Source organism: Pipistrellus hanaki (genome assembly GCF_964339955.1).
Source record: "Pipistrellus hanaki genome assembly, chromosome: 2".
NCBI lineage: Eukaryota > Metazoa > Chordata > Mammalia > Chiroptera > Vespertilionidae > Pipistrellus > Pipistrellus hanaki.
The window spans coordinates 137712886-137730106 of NC_140504.1; the positions used below are offsets into that span (position 1 = coordinate 137712886).

General features: G+C 37.7%; 1 protein-coding gene across 1 annotated transcript in view; it reads right to left on the minus strand.

The window, feature by feature from the left end:
- Positions 1-17221, minus strand: part of PKN2 (protein kinase N2) — a 151773-nt gene that overhangs the window by 80607 nt on the left and 53945 nt on the right. The gene's annotated exons all lie outside the window — the stretch shown is intronic.

Here is a 17221-nt window from a genome sequence, read left to right on the forward strand (position 1 = left end):
GAATTAGGTCACTGCCCAAAGTTTTTCTAACACTATTATTTTTAAATTAAGACAATTTAACTAGTCTATTCAACAATTAAACTAAATTACCTACTCACTATCTAGTTTGAGAATAAAGATTATTAAAACATTATACAAATTCCACTGAAGTAATTCTTTGTATATAGAATTAAGCTACTTCAAATATAATGCTAGCATTAATTAGTAATATACACATAAAAAGCCTTCACATTTTGTTTTCTACTATGAGGATGTTCAATAGAATGGAAAAATTTTCAAGGATAATTGATTGGTATCACATTAATAGTAGCAGGGTATAGGAAGACCAAAAAATTCAAGGTCATGGCTTCTCATAAAGAATACTGTGGTTCTACTTAAAACACACACACACACAATTTAAGTAGAACACTAATTATTCTGGGTAAACCATTATTGCTGAAACATTTCTAATAGTTTTACCATGTCACTAAAATTTTTCACAATGAAGTTATCTTGTGTTTTATCCCCACTAGTCCCTTGTTTATTAAAAAGAAGAGAGGGGGAAAAAAGGGGGGGAGGGCCTAGAAGACTAAAGACCAGGGTACCAGACCTGGTTTAGTTACAAGTAACTTGGTAATTACTGGAAAATTGCATAATCTTCAAGTTACTTAACCTTTGTTCTTCAAGGTTTCTTTCTCTCCTCTGAATAAAAGATGATGTGACTTACTGATTTTAATAAATAGAAGTGTGTTTTATTTTATACTGTTTTAAAAAAATTACTAGATCGAACCATTTAAACATAATTTGTTCATTAACTTAAAAAATATAGGTGCTATGCTAGATATAGGTGTAATATACTGTAGTACTATTTCATCATTAATATACTAATTTACAAGTTATTAAATCCCGATCTAAGTGCATTATAGACCCATTAATCCTCACAACGCTAAAAGGCACATTATACCCGTATTACAGAAAAGAAAACCAAGACAAAAAGAGGTTAAACATCTACTAAGTCAATCTTAGTAATTGCTGTGCCTCACTGCTTTTGTTACTTAAAAACCTTCTAAACAATTATACTAGCCTGTGTATATGTGGGCAAACTTACACATATGACAGTATGATTATACACATACAACTATATGTATGTGTATATATGCATATTAATATTTAAAATAAGTATTAATTCACATTTTACATGTCAGGAAACAAGCAAAGTCACAATTACTAGTGGAAATTAAACAAGAAATGTTTCTATTGTAACTGAATTTTCCAAATTACAAATGAGTCACTTCAAAGGTTGATTTTCTACATGACAATTCTTACAGAAAACTGATATATAAGATTTCAGAAAGGCTCACAAAGGAACTATGTAACATATTGTTATGGATAGAATTTTTGTGTTCCTCAAAAGTCACATGTTGGAGCTGAAATGTGATGATAATTTGGAGGTGAGTCTTTTGGGAATTAGGTATTGAGGGTGGTCTCTCTCTGACATGTCAGGATACAGTGAGAAGACTTCATATACTAAGCAGGAAGAGGACTTGCACCAGAATTCTGATCATGCTAGAATTTTGATCTAGAAGGACCCAACCTCCAGAACTTTTAGAAACAAATTTATGTTTTTTTAACCCACCCAGTCTATGGTATTTTGTTAATACAGCCCGAATTAGACATATATTTGCTATAGTTGTTAAGAATGCCTAGGTTTGAATCTTAATTGATGCTCAGATTCAGTACAAACCATGTAACATGGGGTAAGTTACTTAACAAACAACACTGTGCCTCATTTTCCTCATCTGTTAAATAGTGAAAAAGCATCAATCTCATAGGATTACTGTGATTAATTAAGTTATATGTAAAAAGCTTACAAAAGGGCATAGTGCATAGTAAATATTCAATAAACATTAGTTAGTAGTCACTGTAGGTAGTGTAAGCATGTCTCTGTTGAGTCCACAAATTGTACATCATAGCAATGACTAAACAGTTAAATGTATTCAGACCTGTGAACAGGTTTTCTTACCTTTTTAAAAAACATAAATGTTACAGAAATCAAAACCACACAAAATCTGGTATATAATTTATAATAAGCACCTTTTTTCCCTAAACATATTGTTATTGATTTTAGAGATGGGTGGTGGAGAGAACCATTAATGATGAAAGAACGTCATAGACCTGAACCCTCCTGCTCTCCCCCTACTGGGAATGGAGCCTGTAGCCCTGGCATGTGCCCTGACGGGGAACTGAACTGTCACCTCCTGGTTTATAGAGGGATTATCAAAAGCTGAGCCACGCAGGCCAAACAATAAGCACATTTCAATATATATATATATATATATATATATATATATATATATATATACACACACACATATATATATATATATATATATATTTTTTTTTTTTTTAATTAATTTCAGAGAGGAAGGGAGAGGAAGAGAAATAGATAGAAACATCAATGATAAGAGAGAATCAATGATAGGCTGCCTCCTGCACACCCCACACTGGGGATCGAGCTCACAAACTGAGCATGTGCCCTTGACCAGAATCGAACCAAGGACACTTCAGTCTGCAGGCCAACACTCCATTCACTGAGCCATACCTGGTAAGGCAATAAGCACATTTTAAAAAAGAACTGGAATGCATTCAGCGTAGAAGGCCCTCAATCAAAAACAATATGGATATGTGTTGTTGGATAGGTAATGGTATTTAGCATAGGATGATAAAGAGAAATTGTTGCCTAATCATTTAAACATAAGTCTATAAAAGTAGCTGTCCATTTACTATTTCTCCACAGGGCAGAGAATTAGACCCAATGGGTAAAACCAGTGAGGACAAAACTTTTATCAGAAGATAAAGAGAAATCCCTTACATTTTGAGTTATCTAACAACGAGATGGTTTGCTTTACTATTAATAAAATTCCTTGACTCTGGAAGCATTTACAAAGCTAGATTACAATCTATTAAATAAGAAATTCTTACACATTAAAGCAGGTTGTACTAAGACATTAAATAGTAGTGATTCTAATAGAACTTGCAATGGTATTAAAATATCTATCACTTTTCATGAAAAAGTATGTCCTGAGAATTACAAGAACATAAGAAATACAATTAATGGTAATGGTTCTTAAGGTTAAAATGTCTTGGTTAAAATCCTCTAGCTGCTATTTATTAGTATGGTCTTGATCATACATTTAACATTTCTGTGTTGTCATTTTTTTTTTTCTGTGTTGTCATTTTTTCAGCCACAATTGGGGGCTATTGTGAAGATAAAGCTGGTACAGTCTTAAATCAATGTTTAGGGCTCAATAAAATTATATGTCAGGGGTCAGTTAAGTAGCTGTATTTCTGCTCATTTAATCTTCAAAGGAGCTCACAAAGGTGTGTAACATAACCTCATTCTACAAATAAAAGAAAACACACCCAGAAGCTCAGGGAGGTTAAGTAATTTGCAAAGGTGACAAAAGTGTGTGTGCTGAGGCAGAAATTTAACCTTTGCTCTATCTTGTGTTATAAAGCCCACTTTTTACTCATTTAGAAATTAGAGAACAACTTTGCTGTTTTCGTCAGATGTCACCCATTTTCCCATTTAACTTCCTACTTTTCTTCTCTCCAGTTTTCTTTCTTATAGATATGTTAAGTTACAACATACAAAACATATGGTTGCCAGCAATATTTAATACTTTTTTAATAATGAAATATTTCCAAACAGGGGTAACTGGAACTTCCAATTAATGTCCTCTTCATTCAAAACAAGAAACTTAAAAGAATTCTATAAGATGAAATTATTTTTCCACTCCAAGAACTGCCTTTAAATTACAAGAGCAAATGTTAAATTGACCCTCTATTTTTTTTATTATTGTTGTTGTTAATCCTCATTCAAGGATATTTTCCATTGATTTTTAGGGAAACTGGAAGATATAGGGAGGCAGAGAGAAACATCAATGTGAAAGAAACACATCAATTGATTACCTTCTGGACCAGAGCCTAAGCTGGAGAGGAGCATGCAGCCGAAGTACGAGCCCTTGACAGGAATTGAACCTGGGACCCGCTGATCTGTAGGTTGATGTTTTATCCACTGAGCCAAACTGGCTAGGGCTAAATTGACTCTTAAGTGCATGTTATGCCACTTAAAACTATACCTCATGATTAAGACCAATGATAAATTTCCATCTACTGCTATATTACCAAAGCAACTTTTGGGTGAGATGAAAAGGGGGGTACAGCATAATAATTATTCAAACTTTTAACTTCTAAATATTATCATACAACTAGAGGCCCGGTGCATGAAATTCATGCACTGGGGCAGTTGGGTGTCCCTCAGCCCAGCCTGCACCCTCTCCAACCTGGGACCCCTCCAAGGATGTCCAACTGCCCGGTTAGGTCTGATCCCGGTATGATCGGGCCTAATCAGGCAGTCAGACATCCCTCTCACAATTCAGGACTGCTGGCTCCCAACTGCTCACCTGCCTGCCTTCCTGATTGCCCCTAACCACTTCTGCCTGCCAGGCTGATCATCCCCTAGTCACTCCCATGCCAGCCTGATTGATGCTTAATTACTCCCCTGCCAGTCTATTTGCCCCTAACTGCCCTCCCCTGCAAGCCTGGTCACCCCTAACTGCCCTCTCCTGCAGGCATACTCCCCCCAACTGCTCTCCCCTGGAGGCCTGGGTCCACCCCAACTGCCTTTCCCTGCAGGCCTGGTTGCCCCACACTTCCGTGGGAGCCGGCGGGAACTGTAGCACACCGCCGGGAGCCATGCTACTTCCATGGGAGGTGGAAGTGAACAGCCAGAGCCTACGGGAGCCTGGAGGGAGCCATGCCAATTCCATGGGAGATGGGCCTGCTGTTTCCTCTCCTGGTCTGCACTTGGCTGCAGAGGCTGTGGGCTGGCCCTTTGTCCCCCAGAGGACCTGACTGCTCATACTGCCTGCTCTCAGCAGCTGCCCCCCAGGTATTGGGGGACTCTGGTGGAGTTTAGAGGACTGGGAGTCGCTATCTTGTGGCTATTGGCGCCACCATCTTTTGATGGAGTGATGGTTAATTTGCATATTACCCTTTTATTAGACAGGACAGTTGACTAAACAATCCAGATAAAAGATAAAAGATAACCATACACTTTGTAAAAACAAAAAAATCAAATCCAATTATATGCTACTTACAAGAGTCATGTCTAAAACACAGTGATACAGAAAAGCTGAAAGTAAAATAATTTAAAAAAGGTATTTTATGTAATTAATAGGCCCAACCCCCAAACTATATTAATAACAGATGAAAGTACTTTGAGGCACAAAAATTACTAGAGATAAAAATATCATTCTATAAGGTGAAAGATTCAATCATATAATCAATAAGCCCAACCCCCAAACTACATTAATAACAGACGAAAGATACTTTGAGGCACAAAAATTATTAGGGATAAAAAAGTCATTTTATAAGATAAAAGATTCAATTCACCAGAAAGATATATCAATTTTAAATTGATTTTGTGGCCAGTAACATGGAGACAAAATAAAGCAAAAATTGACAACATCAAGAGAATATAGCAACTCCAATTCCACAAAACATTAATTCAATGTTTTTTATAATAGAACAAGTAGATAAAAATTAAATGCTTAACATATAAACATCTTATCTAATAAAGAGGGAATATGCTAATAAACTGCCCCGACCTCAAAGAATGCGGCACCCACAGCCAATAAGGAGGGAATATGCTAATTGACTCCCTGTCCTCAAAGATGGCTGTGCTCTCAGCCACAAGATGGCAGCGCCCAGTCCCCTCAGCCACTCTGTGCCTGCCTCCAGAGTCCTCCATGCTCCTCAGGCAACCAGCTGCCTAGGGCCAGCCCGAGGCTCAGGTAACCAGGGCCTACCAAGGCTTGCGCTGCTGGCAGTGGCAACAGCAGAGGTGTGATGGGGCATCACCTTTCCCGGATCGCCGGGAAACCTCCTAAACCTGAGAGCTCTCAGACTATGAGAGGGGCAGGCTGGGCTGAGGGACCCCTGCTCTAGTGCATGAATTTTCATGCACCGAACCTCTAGCATAAAGAATAACAACCAACCAGTGAAGAATATATATTTTTAAAAACACACACAGAACATTTAAATAATCATTACATATGACCATAAGATAAATCTCAGGAAATTTCAAGGGATCACAATATAATTAATCAAGCAATCAATAAATAAAACTATAAAAATCCTCATATGTTTAATGACCCAGAAACATGCTTTTAAGTACCTTATAGAATAACAAAGATATATGAAAATGAGAAAATATTTCAAACTAAATAACTAAAATTTTAGGTGACACCATCATGACAGCATAAAATGTTCCCCTTTTTTGCCCCACTTTTCAAACAATGAATATCCATCCCTGGATAAAACTGCCTTTGTGTGATTTGAAGTATTTAGCACCACAGAACAAAGGACATGGGAGGAGCTTGCCCAACTTAACTCTGGTATTCGATAGACCTCAGTAACTCAGGATCAATCAAAGACATAAAAATAAGATCTGATACAATCATTCCTGGAAACAAATTGAGGGAAGAAGCCCTAAACATTGGTCTCAGCAATGATTATTTGGAAGACACTTAAAGCAAAATAACCTCAATCTATATCAAACTTTAAGGCTTCTTCACAGAAAACAAGCAACAAAATTATAAAGCAACATATAGTCATACAGGCCTGGCTGGTGTGGCTCAGTGGTTGACAATTGATGTTTTAATTCCTGGTCGGTGCACATACTGGGTTGCAAGCTCAATCCCCAGTGGGGGTTGTGCAGGAGGCAGCCAGTCAATGATTCTCTCTCATCATTGAAGTTTTTATCTCTCTCACTCTCCCTTCATCTCTGAAATCAATAAAAACATTTTATTTAAAATAGAATTGATCTATTTGGCTATCATCAAGAGATAGCAACTATTTTGAAACTGTACAGATAAGGGAACCCTTGTATACCATTCATGAAAATGTAAATTGGTGTAGCCACTATGGAAAACAGTGTGGAGGTTTCTAAAAAAATTAAAAGTAGCACTACCATATGATACAGCAGTTCATATATATATATATATATATATATATATATATATATGAAAAACAAAACAAAACAGATGTCAAAGAGATATAGGCGCTCTCATGTTTATTGTGGCATTACTCACAATAGCCAAATATGAAAACTACTTAAGTATTCCTCAATAGGTGAAAATAAAGAATATGTGGTATGTATATGTGAACATGTGTACAATGAGTAAGAAAACTACCATTTGCAACAACATTGTTAGAGCTTGAAGGCATTATACTGAGATAAGTTAGAGAAAAACAACTGCTATGATATCATTTATATGTGAACTCTAAAAAGGCCAAGATCTTGTAAAAACAGAGAGAAGAAAGGTGGTTACCAGAGGCTAGAGAGGTTAGTTGGGAAATACTGTTTAAGCATACAAACTAGAAACTATTAGATAAATAAGTTCTGAAGAGCTAATGCAAAACAATGATTACAGGCAACAAAACTGTAAACGTCAAAAGTCACTAAGAGACTAGATCTTAATTGTTCCCATGCCCAACAAGAAGTGATAATTATGTGACATGATAGAGGTGTTGGCTAATGCTAAAGTGATAATCATATTGCAATATAAAAATGTAAACATGTTGTACACCTTAAATTTACATAATGCTATTTATCAATTACATTTTCTATAAAAATAGTTGTTTAAAAATTTTACATATCAAAATTTTTGTGATGCAACTAAAGCAATACTTAAAGGATAGTCATAAATTTGAATGAATGTATTAGAAAAGATAATAAATCTAAAATGCTAAGCATCTGCCCTGGCTGGTTTTGCTCCGTGGTGGAGCGAAGGGTCACAGGTTCAATTCCCAGAGATGGGCACATACCACATTGCAGGCCGGATCCCAGGAACCAGTCAAGAATATTGCAGGAGGTAACCAATCAATGTGTCTCTCTCGCTTCCTATCTACCTTCTCCCTCCCTTCCACTCTCTCTCTAAAAAAAAATAAAAAAAATAAATAACTAAAAAAATCAATGGGAAAAAATATCCTCAGTGAGAATTAAAAAAAAATAAGTGTTAAGCATCTATCTTGTTGAGATTAAAAAACAACTGGCAGCCTTTAAAAAAATATAGCCACCTAATTCTAAAGAATGAGAGGGAAAAAAAAGTAATAAATGGGCAGAGATTATCAAAACAGAACAAATAAAAAAAGAATCAGTAAAGTCAAAAAACTTCTTTTTTGGTAAAGGGAACTGCATACAAAATATAGCAAGAAAAGTGATCAAGAGAGAAAAATGAAGAACTTACCTTTATTAGTAATGAAAGAGGAAATATTACTACAGATATACACAGATATGCCAATAAATTTGATAACTATGTAAAATAGAGATCATAGGAAACTATAAGTTCATAAAAAATAATTGAAGATTATAATCCTATCTATTGAATAATACAAGAGAAACATGCAAATTGACTGTACCTCAACTATGCCCACAAGCCACAGCCACCAGCCAATCAGGAGTGAGTATGCAAATTAACACAACCAAGATAGCAGCAGCCACAGAGCTAGTGTGAGCAGGAGGCTTGGGTTTCCCCTGGCGATGGAGGAAGCCAAGCTTCCTGCCCTCCCTGGCCTCCACTCAAGGCTACAAAGTTTCAATTATAGAAGATAAATAAATCTCAGATACCTGTTTCCAGTCAGCCATGGCCTCCACTCAAGGAGGCGCTGAAAAAAAGCAAAAAAGGAGGGGCTGGGAGTTTGGGTCACCACGGGCCATGGCCAGCCTGCAAGCAGCCCTCAGCCCCTCATCCAGGCTATCCACACCCTCATGGGGTGAGGGTCCCTGCTGGGGGGCTTGACCAGCCTGCAAACAGCCATCAGCCCCTCTACCCAGGCTGGCCAGGCACTCCAGTGGGACTCCCACCCTGATCCAAGACACTCTTCAGGGAAAACCAGCTGGCCCCCACCCGTACACGAGGTCTTTATCTATACTAGTAAAAGGGTAATATGCTAATTAGACTGGGAGACCTTCCAGGAGACCTTCTGGACAAAGCCATGGTGGCAGGGCCGTGGTAGAGGTGGTTGGAGGCCAAGAGGGTAGGGCAGTTGTGGATGATCAGGCCAGGATGGGACAACAGTTGTGGGTGGTCAGGCTGGTGGGAGCGGGGCCGTTGGGGGTAAACAGACCAGCAGGGGGGCCAGTTGGGGGCAGGCAGGCCATCAGTGGGGGTCAGTTGGAGGTGATCAGGACAGGGGGAGCAGTTTGGAGTGAGCAGGCCGGTGGGGATAGAAGGTAGGGGCGAGCAGACCAGCAGTGGAGGCAGCTGGGGGCGAAAACACTGGCATAGGTGGGGCAGTTGTGGGTGAGCAGGATAGCAGCAGGGGGCAGTTTGGGGCGAGCAGGCTGGCAGGTAGAGTGGTTAGGGGCAATCAGGCAGGCAGGTGAGCAGTTAGGAGCCAGCAGTTTCAGATCCCTGTAAACTGGCAGTAGGACATCCTTCAAGGAGTCCCAGATTGGAGGGTGCAGGCCAGGCTGAGGAACAAACACCCCCGCCCCTTGCGCATGAATTTCATGCACCAAGCCACTAGTTACCAATAAAATTCAAAGTGCTACAAGACTCCTTAAATATATTACAGAGTTGTAGAAGAACGTAAATAGTATTTGCAAACTTTTAAGTGCCTGATGCTATAAGCTAACTTAAAACTTCATGATCAATGCCTTTCTTTTTTTTCTTCCAAATATTCAGCAGTTCTTTATTTTATTTTAAAGTGATTATATGTGTACATATCTTATCATTGCCCGCCCCCCCACCACCACTTCCATACATGCCCTTCCTCCCCAGAGTTTTGCGTCCATTTCAATGCCTTTCTCTTTTGCTTGAAGTAAGAAGCAGGTTAAGCAGGTGAAAAAACAAGATTTCTCAGTCTCATTTGCAGTTGGGGGCTAGAGCCAGGCAGTGATGTGACCCAATCCCACTACAGATATAACTAGACATCTGTAGCTTTATGTTTCTGAGAATGCTTTTGCTTTTCTGATTTTAAAGAGACTTGCTAGTTCCTCATCCTTATGGAATAAAATGTGGGTTCTAGACAGGAATCTCAAACAGTGCCATCTATAATGGCTAAATTATTTCTTGACTTGTCTTTGGCTTGGGATGCCTGGGCAGAGAAATAATGGTATTCTTTTAAAATTCCTACCTTTCTCATAATTTAGTAGGGGTGTCGAACTCAATCAGAGAAGGGGCCAAAATCTAAAATCCAGCCTAAATCGCGGGCCGAATGGTTTACTGAACAGTCATAAACTGACAATGTCATAAACTGACAGCGGAGTGCAGTGATGACAGCGAGGTGCGGGCCACATTGCAAGGCCTGGCGGGCTGGATTTGGCCCGAGGGCCTTGTGTTTGACACATGTGGTTTAGAGGGAGGAATTCATATTATCTTAAGTTAAAATTTTCTGTTAACTGGATTCAGGTTGGTAATGCTTCTAGGCATCTTACAGAAATGCACATCCTCTTGGAAAGAAGACACTTTAAATACAGACCTAAAGTAATTCCCCCAGAGAAAGTTCCAGTGAAAATATAATATACACACAGTAGAAATCACAAAGCTCAGATGGGAGGGGAAAAAAATTACCACAAGTAAGAAAAACCTATAGTAGTATGAAAAGGATTTTACTTATTGTCATTACCATATTCAGACTGAAATAAAGTATATTTAATATGAAAACTAAATATAAGGAGTATCAAAGAATGTTTGGGACGAGACACTATCAAAAATTACCAAGATTATAATAGAACTTCCAGTATTAAAATATATACAGAGTGCCCCAAAAATGTATATACACTTTGAATAATTACATATTTCAATGGTTTAAATCTGAAGAGAAAGAAACATCAATTGAGCTATCAGCTGTAAAAGTGTATATACATTTTTTGGAACACAATATATATTAGAAATATATGTGATCAAGAGCAAAGTGGACACAGGTAAAAGGAGTATTAGAGAAATGGAGACAGACTTGAAGAAATGATCATGCATCCAATTGGAGTTCCAAAATGAAAGAATAGAGGGAATACAGAAGGTATTACTTAAATACTTAAAATACTTAAAAAAAAAAAAAAAAAAAAACTTTAAAAAAAAAGGAGCTAAGAATTTCCCATAATTAATGAAATACACAAATCTCAGATTCAGGAAACACAACAAATCCCAAGCAGATCTAATGGAAGGGAATATAAAAAGTTATTCTCAAACACCAGAACACTGAAGACAGAAAGAAACTAGGGAAAAAAAGACATTATCTACATGGCTTCAACCATTAGACTATAGCTGCCTCCTCCTCAATAACACTGGAAGACTGAAATAATAGTTTCCAATTGCTGAGAGAAAATAACCTAGAATTGTATATGAGGAAAATTATCTTTCTACAGTCTACCTTTAGAAAGAAAAAGAAACAAAATTCTAGAAGGTCTGTGAAATATGAAGAAATGGACAGAGAAAATGATAAATATGTAGGCGATTGTAAACTAACAATGACTATATAAGAAAGTATAATTAGATCTAATTTGTGAAATTAAAGATAAAGTAGAACTAGAATATAAACACCAATGGCATATAAATCAAGTGGAATTAAGTAGATTCGAATTAACCACATTATATTTTCTGGTACTTCCAAGTGGTATTTCAATCCAAAATGGGTTTTCTGGACTTCATCTGGTAATTTATAACATTATGGATATTACTTGAATGTCCTATTGGCTTTTCTTCTAATCCTATTTAAAAGTGAACTCTTCTTTCCTGGAACACAACTTCTACTAGTAAATCTTTCTGCTTGTTTTCTGTCCTGTTAATGGCATGACTCTAGTAATCCATAAATAAAACCTGACTTTTACTATAGATGCCTCCCTTTCTTTCTACTTTTGCTCTCCAATGTAAGTCTATATGTCAAGTAACAAACCTTTAGATTCCATCTCTGACATAGGTCTCAAATAAGAAAAACAAGACCTGAAGGGATTGAAAGTGGCATGTAACCACACAACTATGTAATGCTTCAGCTGAGATCAGACCTCAGATCATATAATCTTTAGTCTTTATTATATAACCAACTGACTCCCAATGCTCAATATTCATAAAGTGATCCTGCTTCTGGTTTGAAGCTATAATATTTACTGAGGGGGGAAAAAAAAAAAAGGAGAAAATATAGTAGAAGTAAACATAGCCAAATCTAAACTAGTAAAAGTAGTAGCATGCTGAAGCACTAGCTAATCTATCTCCTTCACAAACTGTCATCTGTAAGTATCCTAGTTACTGTTCGTTAGTCAACATTTGGGTTTTAGCTTGATACTTATAAACTGGTATTTTAAAAATAAACTTCTCCAGAATCTTGCCATGTTTTACAGTTATATTAACAGTTTATATTTCCCCTAAAATCTAACGTTCTTATTTAACCAGATATACTTACCTTATAAAGACATCTGGAACCTGCTCAGATTATAATGAATGCTCACTTATTATTAATGGGTGATTAACCAGCTATTTTGAGTACTCAGGATAACCTTTGTCAGATGTTGCCAACTGAAGTAATTTTGATGAAATATTTTATAGCTGGTACAACCTCTGTTTTAGTTTTATTATTATTTTATCAAAAGTGCGTGGATAAAATTGTGGGTTGTAACCTTTTTTTTTTGTTTTTGTTTTGTTTTGTTTTGTTTAAGGTGAAATAAGCAAGCAAGGCATTAACAATTTTAGAACTGGCCTTGGCAGGGTATTTCACTTGATTTTAGCATTGTCCCCATATGCCAAGGTTGCAGGTTTGATCCTCAGCGCACATATAAGAATCAATCAATGAATGTGCACAAATGAGTAGACAACAAAATGTGCATAAATGAGTGACAAATCTATGTTTCTCCTCTCTCTACAATTAAATTAAAAATTCAGAACTGCTTATATCTATTATATTAAACTACAAGCCCAGTGCACAGATCTGTGCACATTGTAAAGAAATTAATTTGAAGGTGGCTGGTGGGGAAGGACTGGGCGAGACGGTGGATATGCCCTGGAGCCAACCTCCCATGGTTCCTCCCTGGCCAGCAGCATCTGGGTGGCGCTGGGGCTTGAAGGACGTCTGCAGAGTGAGCAGGGTTCCTCTGGCAGGTAGGGTCCCTTGGCCTGGCCTGTGGAGATTGGGTCGAAATTGGCTGTCCGACAACCCCCAAAGAGTCACAGACTGCGAGAGGGCACTCTGCAAAGTTGTTGTCATTTGGCAACTCCTGCATTGAGCGCCTGCCCCCTGCTGGTCAGTGTGCATCATATCTACAGGCCAGTTGGCCGATCGCTTAGCCTTTCATATATATAGATCTTAATGTTTGAAAACTGCACCTTACATCTCCTAGTAGAAAAGACTTCATTTTGTACAAAACTCTGTACCCAGGCCATCCACAGTTATTTCATAAATTCTCCTTAAGATGGTGCTACTTTATTTTTCCTCTTTCCTCCCTCTGATTACCATGATGTATATCGCCAATCATTATACATTGTTAGACTGGTTTAAAATATATATTAATAATAGCAAGTGCTGGAGAGGCTGTGAAAAACTGGAACTCTCATATATGCTGGTGAGGATAAAAAATTCTATAACCACTCTGAAAATGTTCTGGCAGTTGTGTATAATGCTAAATATATGCTAACATATGACTTAGCAATCACACTTCTAAGTATTTACCAAAGTGAACTGAAAACACGTTCACATAAAAAACCATTCATGAGTAGTTATAGCAGCTGTGCTGAAAATTTCCAAACACTGGAAAACAACCCTAATGTTCTTGGTAAATGAACAAACAAACTGCAGTACATCTATACAATGTACTACTACTCTGCAATAAAAAAGAATTTTTGGTAAGTGCAAAAACCTAGATAAATATAAAAAAACCAATGACCTGAGCAAAAGAGTCAGTGTTGTCCTAACCAGTTTAGCTCAGTGGATAGAACATAGTATTGAGGACTGAAGGGTCCCTGGTACGATTTTGGTCAAGGGCACATGCCTGGGTTGCAGGGCGAATTCCCATTAGTGGACATGCAGAGGCAGCCGATAAACGATTCTCTTTTATCATGGATATTTCTCTCTCCCTCTCTCTCTCTTTCTCTCGCTTCCTCTCTGAAATTAATACACACACACACACACACATGTATATATAGTATATGTACATATAGAAAAGGAAAAGTAAGTGCTGAATGGTTATGTACTTTATGATTCTATTTATATGATAATCTTGAAAAGCAAACTACAGTAACAGAAAACAGACCAGTGGTAGCCAGGAGATATGAAGTGCAGATAGTGTGACTACAAAGGGATAGCACTGTTGCTTTTCCTGATTGCAGTGGTTGCTAGAGGAACATATTACATATATTAAAATTCATGAAATGGTATTAAAAAAAAATAAAGCCCTTTTACTGTGTATTAATTTTTTAAAAAGTATATCATCAATCCTGGCTGGTGTGGCTCAGTTGTTTGGAGCATTGTCCCTGTACCAAAAGGTGGTGGGTTCGGTTCCTAGTCAGTGCACATACCCAATGTAAAAGGGAGGCAAAAGATCTCCCCCTTCCCCTCTTCATCCCTCCTTTCCCTCTCTAAAATCATTTTTTTTAAAAACTATTTAATCAAAGAATTCAAGTGTTAGAGATCTACAGATCATTTAATCTCATATTTTTAAAGATATGATTCCCAGTTGCAGCACATACTTAGGTTGTGGGTTCAGTCCCAGGTCCGGGCACCTTCAGGAGGCAACCATTGAGGTTTTTTCTCTCTTTCTCTCTCACTCTCTCTCCCTCCCCTCTCTCTAAAATCAATAAACATATCCTCAGGTGAGGATTTAAAATTAAAAAAAAAAAAAAAAAAAAAGTTCACAACTTAGTACAAAATATATTTACCTCAAAAAGAGAATTTCAACCAGAAATACAGACTAAAGGGGAGAAATCAAGATGGCGGCATAGAAAACACTTAACTGCTGCCTCAAACAACAATATCAAAACTACAACTAAAAGACAAAACAGACACCATCCAGAACCACAGGAAAGCTGGCTGCGTGAAAATTCTACAACTAGAAGAAAAGAGAAAAGCACATTGAGACTCAAAGGAACTATAAAAGACTGAGGTACAGAGACTCGCATGAGGAGAGGACGGGGGGTTGTGTATATGCGTGGCTGTCTTTCTAAAATGGGAGGGAGAAGGAAGCTCCTAACTACATTGAACTCCAGTCCTGAGCGTGACACTGGGAAACCAGACTCATTCAGGGGAAATCTGGACTGTCAGGAAAAAAGAAAGTGCACTGATACTCAGGAGCTGCGGAAGGCAGAGGTCTAGAGGAGCATGCACACTGACTGCTGAATGCACGGGCTGCTGAGTACGCGGCTGGCTTTCTAAAGCAGGAGGGAGACAAAAGCTCCCGACTGCGCTGAACTCCATCTACTTCCAGGCAAGATTTTGGGAACCCTGACTCATTCGGGGAGAAACTGGACTGTCTGGCAGCAGGCGAAACTCGAGGGCAGCTTTGTCTCAGATGCGCCTGCAGCAATTACTGAGGGACACTGAGACCCAGGGGCCTTATAGGGCAGGGCTGATGGGAAACCAAGGCTGTCTGCTCCATCCTGAAACTCCACCCCATTCAATCTGAACACAGAGGTTTTTGCAATTTTACAAGTCTTGTCTCATAAGAGCATCTTCAGAACAGAAGTTCTCCCAGAGTAGACACAGCTGATGCTCACAGCCAATTGGCCTGGAGGTCAATTCATCCCAGTGATACCAACAACAATCCCCGTTCCTCTCTGAAATCAATAAAAATATATTTTAAAAAATTATGATTTGGTATTAATTACCTCAAATAACACAGTATTTTTAATTGCTGGGATGTTTTTGTTTGTATTTTGGGCTATAACAGTCATAACTAAACACCTACCTTGTTGCAGATTCTATAATAAATCTTGAAAACACATCCCTGTCCTCAAGGAGAATAGTTTAGTAAATGATATAAGCATGTACAATATAACATAATACAATAATGAAGGGACAAAGCAGAAGAGAGAAGACAATCAGAGAAAGTCAGGGAAGGTTTCACAGGGTATCCAAATTGGCTTTTAAGGGAGAAAAGAAATTTGATAGTACGTAAGACTTAAATGTCATTTCCTTATATGAAACTCTAGAAAGACAAATTTAATCTAACGTGATAAAAGGTAGACCAATGGTTGCTTAAACCAGAGATGGGGGAGATAGATTGAGATGCATGTATACAAGAGAACCATTGAAGTGATAGAAATGTTCAGAATTAGCCGGGACCGGTTTGGCTCAGTGGATAGAGCGTAGGCCTGCGGACTGAAAGGTCCCGGGTTCGATTCCGGTCAAGGGCATGTACCTTGGTTGCGGGCACATCCACGGGGGGGGTGTGCAAGAGGCAGCTGTTGGGTGTTTCTCTCTCATCAACTTTTCTAACTCTCTGTCCCTCTCAATTCCTCTCTATGTAAAATCAATAAAATATATATATTTTTTAAAAATGTTCAGAATTAACGGTTGTAGTGAAGGTTACCTGAGTACATACATTTGTTAAAGCTCATCAAATCATAAACTTAAAATATGTGCATTTTATCATATATCATTTATACTTTAGTAAAGTTAAAAAATGTTTAAAGGACTGGGGAAACTGGACTTTTATGTAGCAAAAATCTTCTATATTCCAAGTGCAAAGAAGTTATGGGTATTTTGTGAGGAGGAAAATGTTTTCTCTAAATAAACAGAGTTTAAAACTCCAGCGCTGTTTCTTATTTTAGACCTCAAAGAAGTAATGGGCAAAAAATGTAGAGCTCAGCAGAGTTCCAACAGAACAGGCTATTTCAAAGTTTATATAACATTGCTAAAAAAAGCATTTTCCTAATACAAATTTCCATTTATAACATAATTATTGAATGTGGGGATAAGTGACTACTAGCTGAGGAGTTGATGAATTCTTTTTAGTTAACTTTATCATTCACATCTTTGGAATTATTTAAGCTTTAAAATAAGAAGGCTTGTTTCTCTATGATTTCTTTTATTTTCAAGATCCAATTATTCTTACAACAGAATCTTACAATGAATCTTTCATTCTTACAATGAAATCTCTACATAGAGTTCTCCAAATGATATCCCTATGGTAAGTCCCACACGTTGAAACTGAGACATTAAAACAAATTCTGTCAAATAAACTAGTATC